Source organism: Macaca nemestrina, chromosome 15 (genome assembly GCF_043159975.1).
Source record: "Macaca nemestrina isolate mMacNem1 chromosome 15, mMacNem.hap1, whole genome shotgun sequence".
NCBI classification, from domain to species: Eukaryota; Metazoa; Chordata; class Mammalia; order Primates; family Cercopithecidae; genus Macaca; species Macaca nemestrina.
In genome coordinates, this window is record NC_092139.1 from 38667434 (window position 1) to 38688926 (window position 21493).

Sequence of the window (21493 nt, forward strand, 5' to 3'; positions counted from 1 at the left end):
TACAAAGGTAAGGTCAAGTACAAAAGGGTTCTAATGCTACAGAGCTGCCAGCCCAATTCTACCATGAAGCATAACTAGCCAGGCATGGTGGCTCACGCCTATATCCCCAGCACTTTGAGGGGCAGAGGCAGGAGGATCACTTGAGCCCAGGAGTTAGAAACCAGCCTAGATAACAAAGTAAGACCCCATCTCTACAAAAAAAAAAAAAAAAATTTAAATTAGCCAGGCACTGTGGCTCACGTCTGTAGTCCCAGCTACTTGGGAAGCTGAGGTAGAAGGATCACATAAGCCCAGCAGGCCAAGGATGCCACGAGCCGCGATCGTGCCACTGCACTCCAGCCTGGGTGACACAGCAAGACCCTGTTTCAGAAAAAGTAAGAAAAAAAAAGGAAACACAACCGGAGATTGTGTTTTACACGCACCTAAGTGATGTGGCGTAGACCTGTCCATATGCTTTCCATTACAAGTCGCTGAGTTACATTTGCTTATGCGCCAAGGTCCAAGTTCAAAGCCGTATGAGAAGTCCCCGTTAGTGGAGTCAAGACCTAGCTGGAGAAAAGCAAATGGTAAACTTAAAGTAATAACAAACCTAGCAGGAGGCACTGTGCATGAATGGAGTCTATTTTTCACCCAGTCATGTTCAAGCTTAGAATTTGCTCTATTACTACTTCTTCATTTTTATGGACTGCCTCCAAGACCCCAGCCTGTCCCTAGGCAGGGGTCACAAACTGCACCTTCAGTTCTTTAAAAATCCATTCTCCAGCCGAGCGCGGTGGCTCGCGCCTGTACTCTCAGCACTTTGGGAGGCCGAGGCAGGTGGATCACGAGGTCAGGAGATCGAGACCATCCTGGCTAACACAGTGAAACCCCGTCTCTACTAAAAATACAAAAAATTAGCCGGGCGTGGTGGCAGGTGCCTATAGTCCCAGCTATGTGGGAGGCTGAGACAGGAGAATGGCGTGAACCCCAGAGGCAGAGCTTGCAGTGAGCCAAGATGGTGCCACTGCACTCCAGCCTGGGCGACAGAGCAAGACTCTGTCTAAAAAAAAAAAAAAAATCCACTCTCCATTTCTACAAAGTATTTTGAAAGACAGTATTTTAGAACACCCATAAAAAAACAATTTTCAGCCAGGTACAGTGGCTCACACCTGTAACCCCAGCACTTTGGTAGGCCAAGGCAGGCAGGTCGCTTAAGCCCAGGCATTCAAGACCAGCCTGAGCAATAGGGTGGTCTCTACAAAACACACACACACACACACACACACACACACACACACACATATTAGCCAGGTATGGTGTCATGCACCTGTAATCCCAGCTACTCAGGAGAGTGAAAGGTGGAGGATCACCTGAGCCCAGGAGGTTGAGGTTGCAGTGAGCTGTGATTGTGCAACTGCACTCCAGCTTGGCTGACAGAGTGAGACTCTGTCTCAAATAAATAAACAAATAAATAAACAGCAATTTGGGGCCAGGCACGGTTGTTCACAACTATAGGGAGGCTGGGATGGGAGGATCACTTGAGGCCAGGAGTTCAAGACCAGCCTGGGCAACATAGTGAAACCTCATCTCTAAAACAAAAAACAAACAAACAAAAAAAATCTCGTCGCGGTGGCACACACCTGTAGTCGCAGCTACTCAGGAGGCTGAGGCAGGAGGATTCCTTGAGCCCAGAAGGTCAAGGCTGCAGTGAGCTGTGACTGTGCCACTGCAGTCCTACTTGGGCAACAGAGCAACACCCCATCTCAAAACAAAAGCAAAAAAACTGATTTGCTATCAGTTGGGATTTCTTCATTGATAATTTTTAAACTCCATATTCCCCAGCACAGGGCCTTTGATTTAACAACAAAAAAAATTAAGTCACCTTCTTTTAAAGCCTCTTAAAAATGGATTAGCACATGGGGAGGGTGCTTCTCAAAAAGCCGGTCACATTCTATTTCTTAAACGGGGTATTAGCAGGTACACAGATGTTCCTTTTACCATTTATTAAATGGCTATGCTTTATCCACTCTTGCATCTGTACAATGTTCTGCAATAAAGGGAACCCAGAGCCTGACTCAGTGGCTGTCTTGGGAACAGTCATCACAGCCCCAGCCATGAGCCTGGTCCTCCCTTGTGAAGAAAAAGGCAACCAACAGTTTAGCCAGATTTTCACTTGAAAATCCTTATGTTGAGACATCAACTTTCACCATTTGTTCTTGGACAAGTTAGCATCAACAATCGCCAATGGCCCCAAGTTAAATAGCACACAAATGCTATCGAACTGGTCCCAGTCCAGTCTTCAATGAACCACTAATGAGCCTATTTCTTTTACTTTTTTTTTTAATTTGGAAACTAAACACTGGTCTTTTGCTGTTTAGGAAAAAATACTCACTTTAAATTATTAGAATGTGAATGAAGAAACTGATGTCTTTCCCTTTCTAAAACATTTTGCATGCAAGGAAAACAAAAAGTAATTTATTTCTCAAAATAAAATCTCCATTCCATAAATCTATCTTAAGCTATGTGGGGTTTTTTGCGGGGTTTTTTTGGGGTTGTTGTTGCTGTTTTAAATGAGACAGAGTCTCGATCTATCACCTAGGCTGGAGGGCAGGGGCGCAATCTTGGCTCACTGCAACCTCCACTCTCGGGTTCAAGAGATTCTCTTGCCTCAGCCTCCAGAATAGCTGGGATTACAGGTACCCGCCACCACGCCTGGCTAATTTTTTGTATTTTTAGTAGAGACACGGTTTCACCATGTTGGCCAGGCTGGTCTTGAACCCAACTCAGGTGATCCACCCACCTCGGCCTCCCAAAGTGCTGGGATTACAGGCACGAGCCACTATGCCAAGCCTTAAGCTATGTTTACCAGAAATTTGCAATGTCAGAAGGGAGGCACAAAGGTGACATCCATCAATGTCTAGTCAAGAAGAATAATGAAAAAACATGAAAAAAAAAAAAGATACTTTAAAAGAATGGCTTACTTTCAGTTAAACTGTAATAACAAATACAGTTCCTTGAAAAATACAGGTTGTACAATGTGTGGTTATGATTTCACTTTTATTGAAAAGATAATTACATAGTATGCATTTGTGTACACAGAACAGGGCTGGCAAGGATACAGATCAAACTGCTTTGAAGTGGTGGGGTGGACATAAGAAAAGATCGTGTGACTTTCTCAATTTACTAAATACGAGTCTGACAAGCTACACTTATTTTTCAACATGTGTATGCTTCTTTTGCAAATCTTTTTAAAAACTATTAATTAAAAACGGCTCCATGAGGGCAAAGTGCAAATTAACAGAATGTCATTTTTAGCTACAAATCATTGGAAAATTCTGAATGGAGAAGCGAAAGTACTATGACTCCTTAAAGACATGTTTTTGGAGAGTATTTTTCTAAGCTGAGTGGCAAGATGGCTGGAAGGACTTGACTTACTACTGCACAGAGCAAGTATTGAGACCAAACCACAGAACTGGGTCAGAGGTTCTAATACTGGGAACATGTAAATAGATTTTTGAGAAAGGAATCTCTGAGGAAGGAGCTAAGCAGAAGGAATCACAATACAAACAAAAACAAGACTGAGCTATCAGTGAGCATCCTTGAACTTCTGGCAGAGCTCTCCGCTGAAAGCACCTCCCATTCGCAGGCTCCACCACACTCTGTTCTTTGCATGCAAGGCTACAGGGCTGAGATCAAAGCCCAAGTGCTGTGGCAGGTCAGAGGAAACATCACTTGGGACACATTGACGGCCACATGACTTTCCCCCATCAAGGCCCGCTGAACTCTCAAGAATCTGTTCACGGTGCTTCTGTTGCTTCTTAATGAGGATGTGCAAAAGTACATACTACATGCTGTGGTTTCCAGACACTGACTTCATATAGAAAACATTCAACAAAAAACTGGGGAGGAAATAATACAGAATTGCCATCTGTGTATCTTACTACGTTATTTAACATCTACCACTGACTCACCATCATTTCCTTAAAAAGGGATGTTAACTCTTCAAAAGCAGGAAGGAGAGAATGCCAGGGCCAGTATCATAACAGGCCAGAACCTTTGAGCAGCCAAATCATTATATCAATTCAGTAGATGCCAAAAAGGCTGACAAAACACTTCCTCCTGATTTAAAAAGCAAAAACCAAATATCTTCAATGCAAATTAAAAGATACTTCCTGAATATGACAAATATCTTCTGAAAACAAGGGCAAATTCAAAACACATTTTGTTTTTTAAGTTTATTTTTAACTCCTTATACTATCATTCCCAATGTTTGTATTTTTTTCAAGGACTTACAAAAGCAGCACATGTATGCACTTGAAAATCTTGATGAAACAGGCAATTTTAGGGGGAAAACTATTTTTTCAGTGTTTTTGTTTTTGAGATGGAGTCTCACTCTGTCGCCCAGGCTGGAGTGCAGTGGCGTGATCTCAGCTCACTGCAACCTCTGCCTCCAGGGCTCTCCCAAGTAGCTGGGATTACAGGTGCCCACCACCACACCTGGCTAATTTTTGTATTTTTAGTAAAGATGTGGTTTCATCATGCTGACCAGGCTAGTCTCCAACTCCTGACCTCAAGTGATCCACCTGCCTCAGTCTCCCAAAGTGCTGGATTACAGGTGTGAGCCACCATGCCTGGCCAAAAACTATTTTTTTGAAAACCTAAACAAGTGGGCCGGGCGCAGTGGCTCACGGCTGTAATCCCAGCACTTTGGGAGGCCAAGGCGAGCGGATCACGAGGTCAGGAGATCGAGACCACCCTGGCTAACACGGTGAAACCCCATCTCTACTAAAAAATACAAAAAACTAGCCGGGCGAGGTGGTGGGCGCCTGTAGTCCCAGCTACTCGGGAGGCTGAGGCAGGAGAATGGTGTGAACCCGGGAGACAGAGCTTGCAGTGAGCTAAGATCCGGCCACTGCACTCCAGCCTGGGCGACAGAGCCAGACTCCGTCTCAAAAAAAAAAAAAAGAAAAAAAAAAAGAAAACCTAAACAAGTAACAATAAATGGAGAAAATTACAAAAGCAAATTACTCTTCTCCAAAAGGTGCTAGGCCCAGACAAATTCTTAGTTATTTCCCAGCCTTCCTCGTAAGAAATGGGAAATGAAAAAGCTTCCCAATTCTTTCTGGGAAAGCAGACCGACTGACAAAGCACAAGGGAAGAAAACTATGTATTTCTTCATTGGTGCAGTGGTAAGAAAAAAAGAAAATGAAAGAATACGATGGTAACCTCACTTGCCATTCCTAGATTTTTTTTTTTTTTTTTTTGAGACAATTTCACTCTGTTGCCCAGGCTGGAATGCAGTGGTGCCATCTCGGCTCACTGCAAACTCCACCTCCCAGGCTCAAGCCAATCTCCTGTCTCAGTCTCCCAAGTAGCTGGGATTACGTGCATACACCACCATACCGACTAATGTTTGTATTTTTAGTAGTGACAAGGCTTCACCATGTTGGCCAGGCTGATCTCGAACTCCTGACCTCAGGTGATCTGCCCATGTTGGCCTTCCAAAATGCTGGGATTACAGGCGTGAACCACCGTGCCCGGCCAGGGAGGGACTTTCTAGCACAAAAGTAATAGAGCATGGTGGCAGGCACCTGTAATCCCAGCTACTCGGGAGGCTGAGGCAAGAGAATCGCTTGAACTCAGGAGGCAGAGGTTGCAGTGAGCCGAGATCACGCCATTGCACTCCAGCCTGGGGGACAAGAGCAAGACTTCATCCCAAAAAGAAAAGAAAGTCCCTCCCCATTCCAAAATCAGAGAAATATTCACCACCATTTTCAGCTAGATGTTTTTGGTCAAAATAATTTAAAAATGTTTAATATCCACCTCCTTTAAAATGTATATCCAGGCTGGGTGTGGTGGCTCATGCCTGTAATCCCAGCACTTTAGGAGGCCAAGGCAGGTGGATCATGAGGTCAAGAGATCGAGACTATCCTGGCCAACATGGTGAAACCCTGTCTCTACTAAAAATACAAAAAGTAGCCAGGCGGGGTGGCGCATGCCTGCCTGTAGTCCCAGCTACTTGGGAGGCTGAGGCAGGAGAATCGCTTGAACCGGGGGGTGGGGGGAGGAGGCTGCAGTGAGCCGAGATCACACCACTGCACTTCAGCCTGGGCGGCTTAGCAAAGCTGCATCTCAAAAAAAATAACAAAAATGCATATCCAGTAAAATCATTGTTCTAGAAAAGTAACTAGATGAATATAATTGTATACACTTCAATTGTAGGACAAGTAGAATCCACTATGTAAGGACTACATGAATAAATTATGATAGTAAAACACTGTATGATAAAATACTACTGGGCCATTCTGCAGTACTCTATCATGACACACGGAAATAGTTATGATCTATTACAAAGTGGGGTGAAAAAAGGCAGAACATCTCTCTCTTTATGAACATGACTTCTTCAGCAAGACAGGCATTCTGGGACACTTACTACAATATTAACTGGATCCTCCCAGGGTTTCAGATGCAGGTGGTGTCCTATTTCTTTTTGCTTTTCTACTTTACCCATTATTAACGAACACGTATTATATTTTTATTTATTTTCTTAATAAAGACAAGATCTCAGGCTGGGTGCAGCGGCTCACACTTGTAATCCCAGCACTTTGGGAGGTTGAGGTGGGTGGATCATGAGGTTAGGAGTTCAACACCAGCCTGGCCAACAAGGTGAAACCCTCCCACCCCCGACCCTACTAAAAAACTACAAAAATTAGCTGGGCATGGTGGCATGCACCTGTAGTCCCAGCTACTGGGAAGGCTGAGGCAGGAGAATCACTTGAAATGGGGAGACAGATGCCGGGCGCGGTGGCTCAAGCCTGTAATCCCAGCACTTTGGGAGGCCGAGGCGGGTGGATCACGAGGTCAGGAGATCGAGACCATCCTGGCTAACATGGTGAAACCCCGTCTCTACTAAAAATACAAAAAACTAGCCGGGCGTGGTGGCGGGCGCCTGTAGTCCCAGCTACTCGGAGGCTGAGGCGGGAGAATGGCGTGAACCCGGGAGGTGGAGCTTGCAGTGAGCCGAGATCGCGCCACTGCACTCCAGCCTGGGCAACAGAGCGAGACTCCGTCTCAAAAAAAAAAAAAAAAGAAATGGGGAGACAGAGGCTGCAGTGAGCTGAGACTGCACCACTGCACTCCAGCCTGGGGAGAGAGCGAGTCTCTGTCTCAAAAAAAGAGAGAGCGAGACGAGATCTCATCATGCTGCCCAGGCTGGTCTCGAACTCCTGAGCTCATGTGATCCTCCTGCCTCAGCTTCCCTAAGTGCTAGGATTACAGGTGTGAGCTACCACACCTGGCCTATTTGTGATTTTTTAAAAGCTCAAAATTCATAAATATATACGCAAGACAAGTCACTAAAAATAGTTTTGCTCGATGCCTAAGTTGTACTTATCATAAAAAAATTAAAGATACTGGCAGTGGCTCACACTGTATAATCTCAGCACTTCAGGAGGCTGAGGCAAGAGGATCGCTTGAGCCAAGAAGTTCAAGACCAGCCTGGGCAACATAACAAGGGTCTCTACAAAAACAAACAAAAAAATTAAAGACACCTTTCCTTACTTACTCCCATATTATAAATGGGATAATAAACTTCTGATTCAAGAAAAATAGAGGCTTTGTCCATCCTCCTAATTACATGAAGATCTAAGGAGTAATGCCCCAATTTACATTCCTGGCAAAATGACAAACTTAAAAAAACACTCCCATGGCAACTATCGGTGCTAATAAGTCAAGCTCGGTTAACATAAATGGTTCTATTTTTCCCTTCATAAACTGCGCCTTTGCGTGTGAACAAGCATTGTTGACCTTCAACTAAGCTGAAAAGCCTATTTTATGTCTGTCAGTCCCAAAACTTTCTAAACCTCTGCAAAATGTCTAGGAGTGATCACGATTAGATAATAACCAGATTAAAGTAACCAGAGGTCAGAATTGTGAACTCAAAACGAGGACGACCTAGAAATGGCTAAGCCTGGGCAGGCTGCTTCTCCCCAGCACCCTGCCGAAAGACAGTGCTCAATGATGGGGGTGGAAAGAATGAATACAAGGTGCTTAGAAATCCTGCAACCCGGCTCACCACTGGCAATGGAAGGCACAGAGGGGAAACAGAGTCTTACACCCAGTTGGAGGCAGCCCCAGAACCAGAACCCATACTGGTCTCATTTCTCCTAGGGATGGTTAAAGGGAAAATGCCAGGATATGCACACAGGGCATGTGTAGTACCTATTCTGAGCTGTGCTGAGCCAGATGCTATGAAGCTACACACATTAAGCCCCCCTCCACAACCTCAAGGAGCCAACAAGACTAGCAAGCCCCACGCCGGGCGCGGTGGCTCACGCCTGTAATCCCAGCACTTTGGGAGGCCGAGGCGGGCGGATCACAAGGTCAGGAGATCGAGACCACGGTGAAACCCCGTCTCTACTAAAAATACAAAAAATTAGCCGGGCGCGGTTGTGGGCGCCTGTAGTCCCAGCTACTCGGGAGGCTGAGCCAGGAGAATGGCGTGAACCCGGGAGGCGGAGCTTGCAGTGAGCCGAGATCACGCCACTGCACTCCAGCCTGGGCGACAGAGCGAGACTCCGTCTCAAAAAAAAAAAAAAAAAAGACTAGCAAGCCCCTAAAACCTAGCTAGGACAAGTGCTTCCCGAGAGCTGGAATACAAACAGATTTTTAAACAAGAAGCCTACAGGATAAAATTAGAAAGAGTTATTTAAGGCTATTATCTAAGTATAATGCAAAAGTCTCCAATTTAATACTACTGGAGCAAAACTAAGAAATTACTGCAAAGGGCTGGGCGCGGGGGCTCACATCTATAATCTCAGTACTTTGGGAGGCTGAGACGGGCGGATCACGAGGTCAGGAGTTTGAGACCAGCCTGGCCAACATGGCAAAATCCTGTCTCTACTAAAAACACAAAAATTAGCTGAGCTTGGTGGCGTGTACCTGTAATCCCAGCTACTCAGAAGGCTGAGGCAGGAGAATCGCTTGAACCCGAGAGGCGGAGGTTACGGTGAACCGAGATCACACCACTGCACTCCAGCCTGGGCAACAGAGCGAGACTCCAACTCAAAAAAAAAAAAAAAAAAAAAAAGAAATTAACACAAAAGAGCACCATCAACCCAAAAGACATTATGTGTACCCAAAGGGTCTAAACACCAAAAGCGCCCAAACTTAAGGTTCACATTTACTGGGACAATGGGGCCAGCATGGTGGCTCATACCTATAATCCCAAAACTTTGGGAAGCCCTGGCAGGAGGATGACTTTAGACCAAGAGTTCAAGACCAGCCTAGACAACATAGAAAGACCCTGCCTCTACAAAAAAGATGTCTAAATATATGAAAAAAAATTAAAATATAGAGACAATAATATTGGAAAATCTTCAATTCCAAATTTTACTTCTCTTTTAAATTCAAAGGTGGCAGCTGATTGTTCCAAGCGTTATTTTAGTAGACAAGCAAATAAGAAATCTATAAAATACTTTAAACAAAATCATGTTCTGACAGATTTTTATTCATCTTTAAGAAAAATGTTTCCTTTGAAACTTTAAAGTTTGAAAAATGAGACTTCTAATTTGAAAATTAAATCAAGAAAAAGATCTGCAAATTAGACTTAGTTCTCCAATACATCACAAAATTACCAGGCAAATGGGGAAAATATGTATAATATTTATCAAAGTGTTCATGTCCTTGATATAAAAAGAACTGCTATAAATCACCAGGAAAGAGAGATAGATACAAGACTGGAAAAACTGACAAAAAATACAGGAAGCCAAACAAAATATAAATGACCAAAAGAATCATTAAAAAGTGCTCAAACTCACTAGGCATCAAAGAAAAGCAAAATAAACATGGTGATTCCATTCTTCACTCAAATTGGCATAAAAAAGAAAAAATGTTTTATTATGGCAATACTTCCCAGTGTGTTAACCTGAATGCAGGAGGTCTCTGGCATATATGTTACTTATGTGTTAAAGCCTTAGAAATGCAAACGATATCCCTTCCAACAACTTAGTCTAAAGAAATACTCAGGAAAATGCACACAGATTTAGGTACAATGCTTTTCACCACTGTATTATGTCTACCACAGCAGAAAATGGCTCATAAGCTAAATACCTAATAGAAGGATGTGTCAAATAAAACATGATGTATTCAGCACAAATGAGCTGTGAATAACCATGTTTTAAAGGACTATTTAGTTACGTGTCTAAGATACATTGCTTAGTAAAAAACAGGCTTAAATACCCTCCGTAGAATCTCTACTTTGAAAAAAAATAGTTATATATATTGTATATCTGCACATTTTACTTTCTTTTTTTCTTTTTTTTTTCTTTTTTTGAGATAGGGTCTTACTCTGTGGCCCAGGCTAGAGTGCAATGGCGCAATCCTGGCTCACTGCAACGTCCGCCACCCGGTTCAAGTGATTCTCCTGTCTGAGTTTCCCAAATAGCTGGGATTACAGGTAGCTGCCACCACGCCCAGTTAATTTTTGTATTTTTAGTAGAGATGGGGTTTCACCATGTTGGCCAGGCTGGTCTCGAACTCCCGACCTCAGGTGAACTGCCCACCTCAGCCTGCCAAAGTGCTGGGATTACAAGTGTGAGCCACTGCGTCCAGCCACATTTTACTTTCAAATAAAACCAGATAAAAGAATATTCAATGAGTAAAATAAGCTACTTTATATATAAGCATTCCACCACAATCCTAATATTCCTTAATCTCTCTAAGACAGGACACCAGTCCAGATATTTTTCCACTAATTCTGACCTTAATTCTGACCAATAGCTTCATATACATCAACAGTAATTCTAACCAATAGATTTAGTGGTCTCTATATGACAATTCCTAAAATAGCTGTGAATTTCCCACATATTCTTCTCAATCCATTTCCTACTGCAAAAAGGCAGACACGAAAATTCCTGAGAAATGACAGATGATCTCCAAACATTCGGCTCTGTCTTTGCTCTCTACATAGACCAGGGACAACCCTACACACCCACAGGCAAGTCAACAACATAATCATTCAATTTCTCAAGAGAACTGCATCACAGGTCGTCTTACATTAAGCGAAAGTGCACAAACAGACCTAATACATTTGTCATCAAATTGACACATAAGGACCTGTAAGTAAAAAAAAAAAAAAAAAAAAAATAAGGACCTGTAAGTTAGCAACATGCACATTTCCATCCCATTCAGTCGACTATGAAAAGGCTTTAAAAGCAGTATAAATATCTGAATTTTAGTTTACTTATAGCAATGGTGCTCAGCTCTGGCTGTACCCTGGAATCACCTGGAAGTGCTCGGGCTGAATTTCTCATCAACGGCATCCCGGTCTCATGGATGTGTCCAGCATCCGTAGTTTTTTAAAGTTTCCCAGGTGATTGCAATTTGCTGTCAAGGTTGAGGACCACTGACATGAAGCATATTTTTCAAACAATAGAAAATGAATGGTCCATGAGAGAGAGTACTCAAATCAGTGCCTGGGGTTGGCAATTTCTTTCCTTATTTCCTTCTTCTTTCCTTCCATGTCCTTCCATTTCCTTCTCCTTCCTTCCTTCCATTTCCTTCTCCTTCCTTCCCTCCATTTCCTTCTCCTTCCTTCTTTCCATTTCTTTCTCCTTCCTTCCTTCCATTTCCTTCTCCTTCCTTCCTTTTCTCTCTTTCTTTTTCTTTCAGATGGAATCTCGCTCTGTTGCCCAGGCTGGAGTGCAGTGGCGAGATCTGGGCTCACCGCAATCTCCACCTCCCGGATTCAAGCGATTCTCCTGTCTCAGCCTCCTGAGTAGCTGGGACCAGAGGCGCATGCCACCATGTCTGGCTATTTTTTTGTATTTTTAGTAGAGACAGGGTTTCACCGTGATAGCCAGGATGGTCTCAATCTCCTGACCTCACCTCAGCCTCCCAAAGTGCTGGGATTACAGGCATGAGCCACTGCACCCGGCCTCTTTCTTTTTTGAGATGCAGTCTTGCTCTGTCACCCAGGCTGGAGTGCAGTGGCATAATCTCAGCTCACTGCAGCCTCCACCTCCTGGGTTCAAGCCATTCTCTTGCCTCAGTCTCCCCAGTAGCTGGGATTACAGGCGCACATCACCACGCCCAGCTAATTTTTGTATTTTTAGTAGAGACGGGGTTTCACCATGTTGGCCAGGCTGGTCTCCAACTCCTGACCTCATGATCTGCCCACCTCGGCCTCCCAAAGTGCTGGGATTACAGGCATGAGCCACCGTGCCTGACCGATGGCAATTTCTGAATTTGAAAAAATGGAATGAAGTAGACTAGACTAGGCTGGAAGAAATTATCATAATGTACTGCTCCTCATGCAGATAAATATTGTCTCAAGAAATTTTTCAGTTAAAAATATGTAATTCTTGGCAATACTACCCAAACTGATCTTCAGATTCAATGCAATCACTCTCAAAATCCCATCTGTCTTTTTGGCAAAAATTGACAAGCCGATCCTAAAATTCTTATGGAAATACACAGGACCCAGAATAGTCAAAACAATCTTGAGAAACAACAAAATTGGAGGACTCCCACTACCCCATTTCAAAAGTAATATGAAGCTATATTAATTAAGACAGTGGGGTATAAGTACATACAAAGATACTAGGATAAGGGTAGCCATGTAGATTAAGAGAATACAATTGAGGATTCACAAATAAACCTAAATGTGATTTTCAAAAAAGGGTATCAGGACAATGTAATGGGAGGTAGAGTCATCCTTTAAACAAATGGTGATGAGACAACTGAAAGTTCAAATGTGTGGCGGGCACGGTGGCTCATGCCTATAATCCCAATACTTTGGGAGGCTGAGGCAGGCAGATCACCTGAGGTCGAGAATTCGAGACCAGCCCGATCAGCATGGAGAAATCCTGTCTCTACTAAAAATACAAAATTATCCAGGCATGGTAGCACATACCTATAATCCCAGCTACTCAGGAGGCTGAGGCAGGAGAATCGCTTGAACCCAGGAGGCAGAGGTTGTAGTGAGTCAAAATCACGCCACTGCACTCCAGCCTGGGCAGCAAGAGTAAAACTCAGTCTCAAAAAAAAAGAAAAACTCCACATGTAAAAGAATGAAGGTGGACCCCTAACTCAAACATATACAAAAATTAACTTAAAATGGATCAGAGATCCAACTTTAAGAGCTAAAACTGTAAAATTCTTAAAAGAAAACGGAGAGGGGGTAAATCTTTATGACCTTGGGTTAGACAGTGGTTTCTAAGATATGACACCAAAATCACAAGCAAGAAAAGAAAAACAGATACATAGAGACTTTAACAAAATTTAAAACTTTTTTAACTGCAAAAGAAACAAGCAAGGCTGGGTGCGGTGGCTCACGCCTGTAATCCCAGCACTTTGGGAAGCCAAAGTGGGCAGATCACCTGAGGTCAGGAGTTCGAGACCAGACTGACCAACAAGGAGAAACCCTATCTCTACTAAAAACACAAATTAGCCAGGCATGGTGGTGCATGCCTGTGATTCCAGCTATTCAGGAGGCTAAAGCAGGAGAATCGCTTGAACTCAGGAGGCGGAGAGTGCAGTGAGCCGAGATCGCGCCATTGCACTCCAGCCTGGGCAACAAGAGTGAAACTGCGTCTCACATTAAAAAAAAAAAAAGACACAGCAAGGAAGTGAAAAAGAATCTTACAGAATGGGGAAAAAATATTTGCAAATTACATACCAGATAAAGGAGTCGTGAAGAATATATTAAGAACGCTTACAACTCAACAATATAAAGACAAGTAACCTAATAAAATGGGCAAAGAAAGCTGGATGACCCGGCACATACCTCTAGTCCAGCTACTCCGGAGCCTGAGGCAGGAGGATCTCTTGGAATCTGAAGCTACAGTGAGCTATGATCTTATTAACAAGCCACTGCACTTCAGACTGGGCAACATAGCAAGACCTGGCCTCAAACACAAACAAAAAGACAAACAAAAAAACGGGCCAAGAATTTGAATAGACATCTCTGCAAAGGTAGCATACAAATGGCCAATAAACACATGAAAAGGTGTTCAACATCATTAGTCACTAGGGAAATGCAAACCAAAACCACTGCACACCCATTAGGATGGCTATAATCAAAAAGAGCAGCAATAACAATTGTCAGCAAGGACACGGAGAAATTGGAACCCTCATGTAATTCTGAAGAACCTACTTTGGAAAACCGTTTGGCAGCTCCTCAAAATGTTAAACATAGAATTACCATATGATCCAGTAATTCCACTTCTATGTATCTACCAAGAAAAGTAAAAAGATGATCACACAAAAACTTGTATTCAGATGTTCATAACAGCATTATTTATAACAGCCAAATGTGAAAATAACCCAAATCTCCATCAACTAATTAATGGATAAACAAAATGTGGTATACATCCATGCAATGGAATATTATTCAGCAATAAAGTGAAAGTGCTGACACACAATGTAACATGGATAAACCTTGAAAACATTAAGCTAAGTGAAAAAGTCTATCACAAAAAAATACTTTTTTTTTTTTTTGAGACAGGGTCTCGCTCTGTTGCCCAGGCTGGAGTGCAATAGCACAGTCTCGCTCACTGCAACCTCCGCCACTCGGGTTCAAGCGATACCCCCACCTCAGTGTGCCTAGTAGCTGGGACTACAGGCACGCGCCACCATGCCCAGCTAATTTTTGTATTCTTAGTAGATACGGGGTTTCACGATGTTGGTCAGGCTGGACTTCAACTCCTGAGCTCAGGTGATCTGCCCACCTTGGCTTCCCAAAGTGCTGGGATTACAGGCGTGAGCCACCGTGCCTGGCCCAAACCACATATTGTATGATACCATTTATATGTCCAGAAGAGCACAGCTATAGAAATAGACTGTGGATTAGTGTCGCTAGGGGCTGGGTGAAAAGGGGAGAAGGGAGAGTAACCACAAATGACAGCCAGATGGTAGCGGTTATGAAACTCAGTGAACATGCTACCAACTACTGAAGCCTATCCTTTAAATAAGTGAATTTTATGTAAATTATCTCAATGACGCTTTCTTACGTGTTATTCTGGATATAGGGAGTCCCTCTCCTGCCATGCCCACAGAATCTCGTCTGGTTCCTTTTCCATAGGATAGTATGAAGAATTAACCTTTCTACTTAAAGGACCATATCAATTTAGGACATCATAACCAAAATTTTCATCATGAAATCAGCATAGAAAATTTCAGACGACACGGCCTAAAAGGTTTATCTGGCTGGATGGAGTGGCTCATGCCTATAATCCTAGCAAAGGCAGGGGCAGGGGCAGGATGGTTTGAGCTCAGGAGTTCCAGACTAGCCTAGGCAACACAGAGAGACCCCTTTTGCCGCAAAAAAAAAAAAAACAAAAAACAAAAAAAAACAAAGGTTATGTGATGTGGTATGAAACCTTTTTTTTTTTTGCCCAAGCTGGAGTGCAGCGGCACAATCTCGGCTCATTGCAACCTCCGCCTCCCGGGTTCAAGTGATTCTCATGCCTCAGCCTCCCGAGTAGCTGGAATTACAGGAGTGCACCAAAATGCCCAGCTAATTTTTTGTATTTTTAGTAGAGACAAGGTTTCATCATGTTGCCCAGGTTGGTCTCGAACTCCTGGGCTCAGGCAATCCACCCACCTCGGCCTCCCAAAGTGTTAGGATTACAGGTGTGAGCCACCACGCCCGGCCATGAAACTTTTTCTTTTTTTGAGATGGAGTCTCCCTCTGTTGCCCAGGCTGGAGTGCAGTGGTGCAATCTCAGCTCACTACAGCCTCCACCTCCTGGGTTCAAGCAATTCTCCTGCCTCAGCCCCCTGAGTAGCTGGGATTACAGCTGCCTGCCACCACGTCTAACTAATGTTTGTATTTTTAGTAAAGATGGGGTTTTACCATTTTGGCCAAACTGCTCTCGAACTCCTGGATATAGGGAGTCCCTCTCCTGCCATGCCCACAGAATCTCGTCTGGTTCAATCCACCTCAGCCTCCCAAAGTGCTGGGATTACAGGCATGAGTCACCGCGCCTGGCCTCAAAACTTTTGTCTGAGATACATACACACACACACACACACACACACACACACACACACACACACACACAGATGAATATAAATAGAGAGAAGTGGGTCAGTCAAAACAAAAAGTCTGGAAAATACATTTTAGCAGTTGACGATATTCAAGAAATAAAACAGTAAGTGTGAGATCTCAGAGTCAAAAAGAGAAATTGAAAAAAAGCTGAAGTCACTTTAAAGCATCATTGTAAGCATGGAACTAAATAGCAGAAAAAGTAAAGCTGACCCTGGTATCTACTTTGGTAAGTCAAGTAATACGCTTCCCTCCTCCGTCCACCTCTCAGGGCTCAGAGGAGCTTCCTACTCCCACTAAATTCAGGCCCCTTCTGGTGAAGTCTACTGCAGATCACGTGGGGAGCTCCACAGGGAAGGGTGCACCATCACTGGAAATGGGGACTGCAGGGCTGCAGGTGGGCAGCCTGGACATGCAGGCCCCAAACTCACACTAGGGGTCCAGAAGCAAGCACAAAAAGAACTCAAACAGAAGCCAAGCGTCAACTGGAGGAAAGAAAGGAGAAGGAACAAAATCGATATTGCTAACTTATTCAGTTTATCTTTGAGTGGATGAAAGAATAAAGGAAGAGGAACAAGAACCCATCAAACTTCTCAGAGGGAGACAACATTTTCAAAGACTGCAGGTCAGGATCTCTGACACAGAAGATGCGAGCAGCTGTACAATCCAACAGCCTGGGCTAAAGCAGAAGCCCTGGGGACAAACCTGAAGAAAGATCACTCGCGAAACTCCGCGCGTCAAGAAATCTGAGGTCATCTTCAAATCGGCAGGGAAACAAAAATGTAGAGAATTATCACTATCAGGGAGAGACTACCAAGAATATCTGTGAGGATTCCAGGGTCAATGTCAAGATGCTGAGCTTTGTTTGCTAAAAAACAAAACACTACGTGGCTGTGCGCGGTAGCTCACGCCTATAATCCCAGCACTTTGGGAGGCCGAGGCGGGCGGATCACGAGGTCAGGAGATCGAGACCATCCTGGCTAACACGGTGAAACCCCAACTCTACTAAAAATACAAAAACTTAGCCGGGCATGGTAGTGGGCGCCTGTAGTCCCAGCTACTCAGGAGGCTGAGGCCGGAGAATGGCATGAACCCAGGAGGCGGAGCTTGCAGTGAGCCAAGATCGCACCACTGCACTCCAGCCTAGGCAACAGAGTGAGATTCCATCTCAAAAAAACACAAAAAAACAAAACAAAACAAAACAAAAAACAAAAAAACACTATGTATGAGACTGTAATTAGGACACTTCTTGAATACCACTAAAGACTATTTACAATATTGCATTTGAGTCAAAAGTGAAAATAAGAACTATGACAGTTAAACCTATTCTGCAAGTACTCTACAACGCATTAAAAAAATTAAAAAAAAAAAAAAAAAAAAAAAACAGTTGGCCTTGCGTGATGGCTCATGCCTGTAATCCCAGCACTTTGGGAGGCCAAGGCAGATGGATCACTTAAGGTCAGGAGTTCAAAACAAGCCTGGCCAACATGGCGAAACCCTGTCTCCACTAAAAATACAAAAATTAGCCGGGCGCCGTGGTGGGCGCCTGTAATCCCAGCTACTCAGGAGGCTGAGGCAGGAGAATCGCTTGAACCCCGGAGGTGGAGGTTGCAGTGAGCCAAGATCACACCATTGCACTCCAGCTTGGGCAACAAGAGCAAAACTCCATCTCAAAAACAAACAAACAAACAAACAAAACAAAAAGTAGCTGGCTGTGCGTGGTGGCTCACGCCTGTAAATCCCAGCACTTTGGGAAACAGAGGGGGCCAATCACCTGAGGTCAGGAGTTCGAGATCAGCCTGGCCAATATGGTGAAACGCGGTCTCTATTAAAAATTAAAAAATTGGCTGGACGTGGTGGCACATGTCTGTAATCCCAGCACTTTGGGAGGCCGAGGTGTGCGGATCACAAGGTCAGGAGTTCGACACCAGCCTGGCCAATGTGGTGAAACCCCGTCTCTACTAAAAATACAAAAATTAGCTGGGCGTGGTGGCGGGTGCCTGTAGTCCCAGCTACTCAGGAGGCTGAGGCAGGAGAATCACTTGAACCTGGGATGCGGAGGTTGCAGTGAATGGAAATCATGCCACTGCACTCCAGCTTGGGCAACAGAGCGAGACTCCGTCTCAAAAAAGAAAAGAAAAGAAAAACAGGCCGGGCGCGGTGGCTCAAGCCTGTAATCCCAGCACTTTGGGAGGCCGAGACGGGTGGATCACGAGGTCAGGAGATCGAGACCATCCTGGCTAACACAGTGAAACCCCATCTCTACTAAAAATACAAAAAACTAGCCGGGCGAGGTGGCGGGTGCCTGTAGTCCCAGCTACTCTGGAGGCTGAGGCAGGAGAATGGCTTAAACCCGGGAGGCAGAGTTTGCAGTGAGCTGAGATCCGACCACTGCACTCCAGCTTGGGCGACAGAGCGAGACTCCGTCTCAAGAAAAAAAAAAAAAAAAAAGAAAAGAAAAACAAATAGCTAACTATCGGAAGGGGGAAAAAAAGACAAAATGATCATTTGCAACCACAAGTTAAGTATTCCTTGTATAAAGTGCTTGGGACCAGAAGTGTTTCAAATTTTGTATCTTTTCTGATTTTGGAATATGTGCATATATATATACTGAGATATCCTGAGAACGGGACCCAAGTCTAAACACAAAATTCATTTATGTTTAATATACGCCTTATACACATAGCCTGAAGGTAATTCTACTCAATATTTTAAATAATTTTGTGTATAATGGCTACGTGCAATGGCTCACACCTGTAATCCTGGCACTTTGGAAGGCCAAAGCAGGAAGATTACTTGAGCCTAGGAGATCAAGGCTGCAGTGAGCCATGATCTTGCTACTGCACTACAGCCTGAGTGACAGAGCAAGATCTCTTAAAAAAAAAAAAAAAAAAAAAATTGCATATGAAATAAAGTTTTGACTGCAACCCATGTCATGAGGTCAGGTATGGAATTTTCCACTTGTGGCATCCTGTCAGTGCTCAAAAGTTTCCAATTTTAGACTTGGGGATTAGAAATGCTCAACATGTATTATGATTGCCTATCTAAGAAACTCAAGAGAATCTACTGAAAAATAAGAACAACGGAGTTTGGTTAAGTAGTATAGCAGACATGGTACTACTACATTTTCCTCACGGATACACCAAAGGACTCCACTTCCCAGCCCCCCTGCACCTAAAATAGAGCCAACAGACCTCGGAAGAAATCATACTACTTCCAAGCTTGGCCCATGAAAAAAACTTCCACGCACAAAATTACATGGCAAACTTACAGGTCACATCTTCTTGCCAGTTGTGACAAAAATGGAAGGAGCCTAGATCTCCAAGTCACCACTTAAAAAAGAACCATCTAAAATAAATGTGGGCAAGAAATAAATGTTTTCTTTGTCAGGCCACAGTTTTTGACTAGCATTACCTACCCTGACTAATACAGGTGGTCGGTTATAAAACATACAGACTGGCTAGGTGCAGTGGCTCATCCCTGTAATCCCAGCGCTTTGGGAGGCCAAGGCAGAGGATCACTTGAGACTGGGAGCTGGAGCCCAGCCTGGGCAACACAGCAAGATTCCATCTCTATCTCATTTTTTATTTAATTTTTTTTGAGACAGAGTCTCACTCAGTGGCCTGGCCTGAAATGCAGTGGCGTGATCTGGACCCACTGCAACCTCCATTTCCTGGGTTCAACTGATTCTCAGGCCTCAGCCTCCCGAGTAGCAGGGACTATAGGCATGCACCACCACACCCGGCTAATTTTTTTTTTTTTTTCTTAGTAGACAGGGGGTTTTTCCCCATGTTGGCCAGGCTGGTCTTGAACTCCTGGCCTCAGGTGATCCGCCCACCTCAGCCTCCCAAAGTGCTGGGATTACAGGCGTGAGCCACTGCCCCTGGCCTCCATCTCTTATCTTGTTAAAAACAAGGCTGGGCACAGTGGCTCATGCCTGTAATTTCCAGCACTGTGGGAAGCCAAGGCAGGTGGATCACCAGAGGTCAAGAGTTCAAGCCCAGCCTGACCCACATGGTGAAACCCTGTCTCTACTAAAAACACAAAATTGGCCAGGCGTGGTGGCACATGCCTATAATTCCACTTGGGAGGCTAAGGCAAGAGAATCACTTGGGAGATGGAGGTTGCTGTGAGCCGAGATCACACCACTGACTCCAGCCTGGGCAACGAGAGCAAAACTCTGTCTCGGAAAAAAAAAAAAAAAAAACCCCACAACATACAAACTGCAAGCAGTATACTTGCTTTATACCTGCTCTATACCAGTTAGTAATAGCGGTTGGGAAGGAGGCGTGAGGGGAGATAATCACATTCTAAATACCAAATATTTTCTTTGTTTTTGAGTAGGGTGTCTCCCTTTGTTGCCCAAGCTGGAGTGCAGTGGCACCTTGAACTCCTGCAGCCTTGAACTCCTGGGCTCAAGTTCTCTTCCCACATCAGCCTCCCTAGTCAGTGGGACCACAGGTATGCACACCACCACACTAGGCTACTGTAAAAATTTTTGCAGAGATGGGGTCTCACTATGACGCCCAAACTGGTCTTAACCTCCTGACCTCAAGCAATCTTCCCATGTCAGCTTCGCAAAGTACTGGAATTACAGGTGTAAGCCACATGTCCAGTCCAGCAAATACTTTAAAATATAGAATAAGTAATCAGTCGGGCAGGGTGGCTCATGCCTGTAATCCCAGCACTTTGGGAGGCCAAGGCAGGTGGATCACAAGGTCAGAAGTTCAAGACCAGCCTGACGAATATGGTGAAACCCCAAAATTAGCTGGGTGTAGTGGTGCACACCTGTAATCCCAGCTACTCAGGAGGCTGAGGCAGGAGAATTGTTTGAATCCGGGAGGTGCAGGTTGCAGTGAGCTAAGATCATGCCACTGCACCCCAGCCTGGGCAACAGAGAGAGACTCTGTCTCACAAAAAAAATAATAATAATAAGTAATCTAGGCCGGGCGCGGTGGCTCAAGCCTGTAATCCCAGCACTTTGGGAGGCCGAGACGGGCGGATCACGAGGTCAGGAGATCGAGACCATCCTGGCTAACACGGTGAAACCCCATCTCTACTAAAAAATACAAAAAACTAGCCGGGCGAAGTGGCGGGCGCCTGTGGTCCCAGCTACTCGGGAGGCTGAGCCAGGAGAATGGCGTAAACCTGGGAGGCGGAGCTTGCAGTGAGCTGAGATCCGGCCACTGCACTCCAGCCTGGGCGACAGAGCCAGACTCAGTCTCCAAAAAAAAAAAAATAATAATAATAATAATAAGTAATCTATAGACCATATATTAGGAAAAATCTAGAGACACTGACTTGCTCTGTTCATACACAAAATAAGTCAATATTATAAAGATGACAAGTCTCCCCATATTAACTTATACATTTAATGCAATTTCCCGTTAAAAGTATTTTGACAGCCTGGCCAACATCGTGAAACTCTGTCTCTACTAAGAATACAAAAATTAGCTGGGTATGGTG

General features: G+C 44.3%; 1 protein-coding gene across 4 annotated transcripts in view; it reads right to left on the reverse strand.

Annotated features, from left to right (window-relative positions):
* The window catches only part of LOC105481564 (solute carrier family 23 member 2), a 147158-nt gene that overhangs the window by 116216 nt on the left and 9449 nt on the right, over positions 1-21493 (reverse strand). The window contains exons 1-2 of one of the 4 annotated variants that reach the window (XM_071079630.1): positions 3951-4041; positions 423-549 (exon numbers count right to left, since the gene is read on the reverse strand). The exons of 1 other annotated variant lie outside the window; for it this stretch is intronic. The gene's annotated coding sequence lies outside the window, so the exon portion shown is untranslated. Of the gene's footprint in view, positions 1-422; positions 550-3950; positions 4042-21493 lie in introns of those variants that run through there. 2 more of the 4 variants (XM_071079629.1, XM_071079628.1) reach the window with 2 other exon arrangements.